The sequence below is a fragment of the Sphaerodactylus townsendi genome, linkage group LG06 (assembly GCF_021028975.2).
Source record: "Sphaerodactylus townsendi isolate TG3544 linkage group LG06, MPM_Stown_v2.3, whole genome shotgun sequence".
In the NCBI taxonomy this organism is placed as follows: Eukaryota; Metazoa; Chordata; class Lepidosauria; order Squamata; family Sphaerodactylidae; genus Sphaerodactylus; species Sphaerodactylus townsendi.
The window spans coordinates 117,739,120-117,746,420 of NC_059430.1; the positions used below are offsets into that span (position 1 = coordinate 117,739,120).

Sequence of the window (7,301 nt, forward strand, 5' to 3'; positions counted from 1 at the left end):
TAAAAATGTAATAATAAATAAATAAATAAATAAACTTTCTTACAGATGAGTTTGGGTTCAGGAAATTTAAGAACCAGTGGATGTAGCTCCAAAAAGCTGTATAATAGCGCCATATTTAACCCTGCAAAAATCATCACATTCATCTGCAAATGTAGCCACCCGACCTGATTTGTTTTTAGATGACAATGTAGATTTATGTTTCCCAGTTATTTTAAGACACAAAGTTGTCTCCCCTTTTTTAATTTCTTGAGAGCAAAGAATTTGGTTGCTTTGAGGAGGAAGCCTTAAGCATGAATTGAACAGAAACTTGGAGACCACCCCACAGATTGGGCAGTACAGTTTAGCTACTCTACACTAAAATCTTTCTGCCTACCCATTCAGTTGCAGAATTTTCCCATGAACACTGAATTGTAATTTTAACCATAGTTTGTTATTGCAGCTCTAAGAAGCCTGTAGCAATGTATAATGTGACACATGTACAAGTAGTATCCATACCATTATTTATCTGTTGTATTCCAGTAAGAAATATTTTTGTATTTTATTCTTTGTAAGTCACCTTGAGGCCATCCTTGGATGGGAAAGGGTGGGATATAAATCCAATAAACAAAACTAAATTTCTTTAACATAAGCATAAGCATTTCATTGTCATTGTGCACGCACAACATAAGAACAAGCCAGCTGGATCAGACCAAAGTCCATCTAGTCCAGCTCTCTGCTACTCGCAGTGGCCCACCAGGTGCCTTGGGGAGCTGACATGTAAGATGTGAACGCAATGGCCTTCTGCGGCTGTTGCTCCCGATCACCTGGATCACAACGAAATTTACAGCAGCATTCCTCGATGCACACAATTTCAGACTCATACCCCATCCTCACTTTCCCCTTCCTCCACTCATCCCTACACAGCCCCAAACACATCAACACGAAGCCACGGAGTTCAGCATAGCCACAGCTCTAGAGTAGAAGCTGTCTCTAAGCCTCTTTGTCCTAGTGTTGATAGACCTGTATCATCTGCCAGATGGTAACAGTTCAAAAAGAGAGTGTGCTGGATGAGACGGGCCTCTCAGAATATTTTGGGTTTTCTTTAGGCTTCAGGAATTATAGAGTTCTAACAAACCAAAGCAGAGTGTCTTTGGTCTAAGAGACCATCATTGTGGTGTAATGGTTAAGGGCAGATGGACTCTAATCTGGAGAACCGGGTTTGATGCCCCACTTCTCCACATGAGCTGCAGATTCTTGTCTGGTGAACGAGATTAGTTTTTCCCTTCTTACATTCCCGCTGGGTGACCTTGGACCAGTTGCAGTTCTCTGAGAACTCTCTCATCCCCACCTACCTTGCAAGATGTTTGTTATCGGGAGGGGAAAGGAAGGAGTTTGGAAGCTGCTTTGGGACTCCATACAGTTGAGAAAAGTGGGGTATAAATCCAAACACCTGCTCCTTCTCCTTCATTCATTTCAATGGTTTTAGACCAGAATAAGTGTCTAGGATTGCACTGCAAATGTGACGTCTTGGTGGTGACAGGGAGCAATTTGAATTTTCATTTAAAATATGCACTTTAAATAATCCCTCTCTGTTTCACTTTGTGCCACCTTCCAAATGACTTGCAATCCAAACTGCCTGGCTGGCTCCAGGCTTCAGTTCAGCCGACACCAGGTGGGCTTGAATTTGATACCACTGATAGCTACAAAGAGATCGCAACTAAACCCGGGATGGGACTTCCCGCCTGCCTTTTTCATTTTAGGGGAGGAGCAAGTTTGGACTGCCACTAAGGTAATGGTGAGGATAGAGGTGCCAACTCCAGGTTGGGAAATATTTGGATATTTGGGGGGTGGGGGGGTGGGGTGGAGCCTGAGGAGGGCGGGGTTTGGGGAGGGACTTCAATGGGCTATAATGCCATTGAACCCACCTTCCAAAGCAACCCATTTTTTCCTCCAGAACTGATCTCCTTCACCTGGACATCAGTTGTAACAGTGGGAGATCTTCAGCTGATGGTCTGTATAGAGTTGTCAGCTCCAGGCTGGATATTTGGGGGCGGAGCCTGAGGAGGGCGGGGTTCGGGGAGGGGAGGGACTTCAGTGGGGTATATAATGCTATTGAATCCATCTTCCAAAATAGCCATTTTCTCCAGGGGAACCGATTTCTTGTTACCTGAAGATCAGTTGTAACAGCGGGAGGTCTTCAGCTGCCGTCAGCCTTGGGAGGGCAGAATCAACCCCCTCCTTTTCCTGGGTGGGTGCACGTGTGCGTGGTTTAAACCAGGGGAAACGTGTCCAGACAGGCACGGCAGATTCGTTTTTGATCCTGGGCCATCGTCGCTCATGCATCACCCGCCGCAAACAAAGCCCAGCTGAACAATAACAGCCACGCAGGGCAAAACAGAAGCAGCGGCGGGAAAGCGTGCAAACGTGCGAGTTCTCCACCAGGACTCTGGATGCAGTTTTGTTTGTTTGTTTTTAAAGGATCTGGGAAAGGGGACCCAAAAAATATGTCGGTCCTACATGGCTTTCGGTTTGGGATTTTGCTTGGGGACCACGCAGTCTCCGGAGCAGAATTTAGTCCCTTTTGTTACCTGTCCAGGTATGCAGTTTGGAGGAAGAGACCAACAACAGAGCGACTCTTAAATCAAAACAGCCTCCAAATCGTGATGGGGAGGGGGACCCCCCACTGGTGTTTGTCACACTGCCAGTTGCTGATTATTATGGTCATAGGCGTTGCCGAACAGACACTTGGGAATTGTAGTCTTTCCCCTTCGTATTTCACCTAGACTTGAATAGGGATGCCATTTCTCAGGGCCAGCCCTCTGAGTACCGCGATTGGATGAAGCTTGACGGGTCCGCTGTCCAAGGAAAACGAGAGCTCGCCGCATTCCATAGGTTTTTTAATCCCTGTGTTTTGGAAGACCTAAACTCCAGGCGATTGGAGGAGAGGCTCACACTTGCAGCCAATCGAATGCCGCAGCGCCACTTACTGGGCGGGACCTATGTGCAGGTCTACCTGGCTAGCCGAGCCCCCCCCACAGAGAGATCAACACGTGATCTTTGCTGGCTGTTTGAAATGTAGCGCTAAATAACTCTTCAGGGTCATTGGGTGATACTATTATGGCCTTTTCTCGCGCCATAAATCTAATAACAGCATATTTAGAAGACTTTTTTTTAAAAAAAAACACCAAAGTCTGGGTTGCCAACCTCCAGGCTGGGGCTGAGATCTTGTGGAATTACAACTGATCCCCAGTTCCCCTGGAGAAAAAGACAACTGGAAGGTGGACTCTGTGGCATTATACCTTGCTGAAGTCCCTGCCTTTTCTCAGCTCTGCTCCCAAATCTGCAGGAATTTCCTAGCCCAGAATTGAAAACCCTAAAGGTCCCTTGTAAAGCACAGTTGCAACTCTGAGTAACTTTGAGGATTTTAGGTGGTGGTGGTGGTGGTAGTAAAATTTTATTGTATTTGGTTAAAGGCCCTCACAATATCAGAAGGAAGGGAAAAAATCTACAAGATTTAACACTGAAACATATATGTCCAGGATTTTAGATGGTGAGTTGTTTCCTCTCTGTATATATGCAAGATTGCTAGACCAGGAAAGTCCGAAATGGCTCTTTTTCGATCATTCATGGTTGCCCATTTAATAGCAGAGTTTCAAGAGGGTGCAACTGAGAGAAGAGATCAGCATCGGCTGCTGTCTTGGTATCTGTTTTCAGATATACATAAAAGCTATACTATAAGAGGGAAAGGGAGGGCTAAAGAATTACCCCTTGCTCCCTAGTTATAGTTATGAAATTATAATTCAATTAATTTTTATTATTACTGATTAAGTAGGATTCACACTTTTCTCTACTATATACATTTTCTTATTATCCTTGTCTTCAAATTTACAGATTGTCAGTTCATTTTTTTTTCTGTTTGGAGCAAAAAGTTTATCAGGAGTTTCCAGTTCTCGATAAATGCTCTTTTAGATGTTCTTTTCTCCAATCAAAGAAATAAGCTTAGCCTTCTCGGCCAGTGCCAATGTCTTCAGAAACCATTCTTCTATTATTGCTATGGATGAAGTTTTCTATTTTTGCACATAGAATATTCTTGCTGCCCATGTCATATATAAAAACAAAATTCCGTAACTTTTTAAAAACTTATCCATAAGACCCAAAAGGAAAACCTCTAATTTCATTTGTATATTAGGCTTTAAAATCTTCCGGCTTATTAAATTGATTTGCATTCAGGTTTTTTTTTTTAGCTTTATTACACATCCACCATAAATGGTAAAATGATCCTTCATGACATTCTCATTTCCAACATATGTTTGGAACATCTGTATACATTTTTTGCTAATTTCTCTTACACCAAACACCAACAATACATTATATTATAGAAATTATCTTTAAGACTGGAACTTTAATGCAATTTTAAACTCTTTTAATTCCTACTCTCTGATTCATTGTTTTGTATATGATACCCAAAGTTACTGCTCCATTTTGTCATACAGTCTCACTTGTTCTTCCTCTGTATCAAATTTCAACAAAAGTGTATACATTTTGGCAATAACATGATTGTAATTCATACTTCTAATCAAATCAGAATATTCAAAACCATGAGATCTTTTATCTTCTTTGAATCTCTCTAATAATTGGGCATTTGAAAAACAGTGACAGGTACGTCCCTTGTGCTACAAAACCTCTTGATTAGAATTTTGCATTCCCCTTGATCAGTGGTGGGATCCAACAATTTTAGTAACAGGTTCCCATGGTGGTGGGATTCAAACTGTGGCGTAGCGCCAATGGGGCTGGGCGGGGCATTCCTGGAGCGGGGCATTCCTAGGCGGGGCTGTGGCAAGGATGCAGCCGCTGCACTGGTCCTTGGGCGGGAAATGACTGCATGTAGGCGGAGGCTGCCACGCACGCTGATGCACCTCCTGCTGGACTGCTTCAAGTTCTGCGGGCTATTGCTGAGAGGAAGGGCGTAACTAAGGCCAAAATCATGTGGCAAAATCACCAATTAGTAACCCCCTCTTGGCACACACAAATAATTAGTAACCTACTCCTACCGAGACCATGAGAGAACCATGGATCCCACCTCTGCCCTTGATCAATGCCAATAATCTCAACATGTGCACAGAAAAGGATCAATTGCAGAGTCCTTCACGGCCAGTGTGTGAGAAGCAACATTACAGAAGTTAGCTCACAGGCTAATACCATTTAGAATAGTTCCAAATAGGTAGCCATGTTAGGTTGGAGTAGCAGAATGGATAGGAGTCCCAGGACCCCCTTTAAAGAGTAATTTCACTTCATTTCACTGCTTCATTCATGCTTGCAGACTCAATAGGTCATAAACAAATTATTGAAAGCCACAGACGGGAAGTTTGCCACAGCAAGAGTCACACGAGGATCAACATCCGCTAGCAATTTAGCTACAATTTTCACCTCTGGATCTGGGGTCCATTTTTGAACGTACATTAAGATCCACTTGAGCAAAAATACTGACATGTTTTAATTCCAATGCAAGCCAGAGTTCACTTCATCAGATGCGTACACCCACCAGGCTGATTTATATACACCACAGAAAGTGAGCAGGAGCTGTACCTCTGCACAACTGCCTATATTTCCCTCCTCTGCCAGGTTTTATGTTTATATCTAACAATAGCTGGGAGCGTCCTACACCCACTTTGAATAAACTGTTTTCAGGACAGCATCTTGTTTTGAACTGGCTTCTCTTCGTAGCCTCTCCCTTTCTGCTGCTGCTGTTATCAATCACCCTGAAAGATGGACAATTCTTGCCTCTGACTCACAAGCTCCTAATTGAAAAAAAAAAACTAGTAATCTTTACTGTGTCACTGGACTTCTGTTTCATTCATTTGGAATAGTGTGATCCTGAAGAAGTGTCTTTATACTGGAAAGCAGGGCCTGTGCTCTCAAGTGACAGCTACCGATTTACAATTTAAATGCGCCGTAGGGTTGTGCAAAGAAGCATGTGCTGTCCTGCGAATGAGCGCCCCATCAGAGGCCCAGCGCCCCTCTGGCGAACTCCCAACGATGGTGGAGGCCTTGTGGTGTATGCAGAGTACCTGTGCTTGTAGCCTGTCCCTGCTTGTGAGTCCAGGGAATTGGAGTTTACCCACCATGGGCTCCTGTTGGGATAGATCACGGCAAGCAAGTTTGTGCACCATGAATTTCCAGCTGGTCCAATTCAACCCTGGGTCTTTGGAGGCTGATCCTGGAGCTCAACCGATTGAGCCCAGGTGGTAATATAATTCTGGATCTCTAGAGCATCCTTCTCCTCCCAGGCCAGGATGACACCACGAGCCAGGCTTCTGCTAGAAAGTGGGCGAAGGAGTTTGGTTTCCTTGGAGGAAGATGAAGAGTCCTTCCTTACTTTGCCGTTCCTGGCACAGAGGCTGTGTCAGTCCCCCACTGTGCCATCCTGGGCCCTGGGCACAAAGACGGTGGTTGTGAAGTTGGATGAGTCAGTCGACAGCCACTGTGTGCAGCCGGGTGATTCATTGCGAATACAAAGGCTGCCAAGGAATGCCAGCCCTGTACGTTGTTTCAGTGGGGAGCAGAGAATTGGCTTATTGTTCCTGAAAGAGGGTTATTTCTCTTGTCCTGGGGACGAGCATTTTATTGGACTCAAAGCATTGTGGATTCGCTGCTTCGATTGTGCTCCATCCACTGTCTTCTTCTACCCTTTTATTTGTCAACAAGAGGTAGATGGTGAATGTGTGGGCAGAGTCGATAATGATGGCTTTAAAAGAAAATTGGAAGTTTGGGCGTGCAAATTATTAGGGGTGTCTCCAGTGGCGGGATCCAAAAATTTTAATAACAGGTTCCGATGGTGGTGGGATTCAAACAGTGGCGCCGCCGCACACACGCACCTCCAGTCCCTATTGGGGAGGGAGGTTGCTTTAGTAACCCCTTCTCGGCACTCAATAAAAATTAGTAACCACTTCTAGAGAAGTGGTGAGAACTGGTTGGATCCCACCTCTGAGTGTCTCCATTTTTGCGGCAACCATGTTTGATGGCTGAATTCTGTGACAATGAGGCATGAGCCGATCATGGGGTCTGTTCAGTTCAGCACCAAGAGTAATGAGTACCCTACCAAGGTTTTATATTGAGTGTCCGGCTTTTCCAGCTCATGGAGATCAACTGAAAGCCGATGCTGGGTTTTCAAGACATTGCAGTTATTAGTTTGGTAGTTTTTGCTCCCAACAATTTGCCCGCATCTGTAACTGACATCTTCCATGACATGCCTCTGCAGATCCCGCCATAGATGCAGGCAAAATGTTAGGAACAACCTGACCACAGCCACACAGCCCATAAAA

General features: G+C 44.5%; 1 protein-coding gene across 2 annotated transcripts in view; it reads right to left on the reverse strand.

The window, feature by feature from the left end:
- MAG (myelin associated glycoprotein) overlaps positions 1–2,701 on the reverse strand; it is an 87,795-nt gene extending 85,094 nt beyond the window's left edge. For both annotated transcript variants that reach the window (XM_048499983.1, XM_048499981.1), the window contains exon 1: positions 2,147–2,701. The gene's annotated coding sequence lies outside the window, so the exon portion shown is untranslated. The remainder of the gene's footprint in view (positions 1–2,146) is intronic.
- Positions 2,702–7,301: the final 4,600 nt, after the last annotated feature.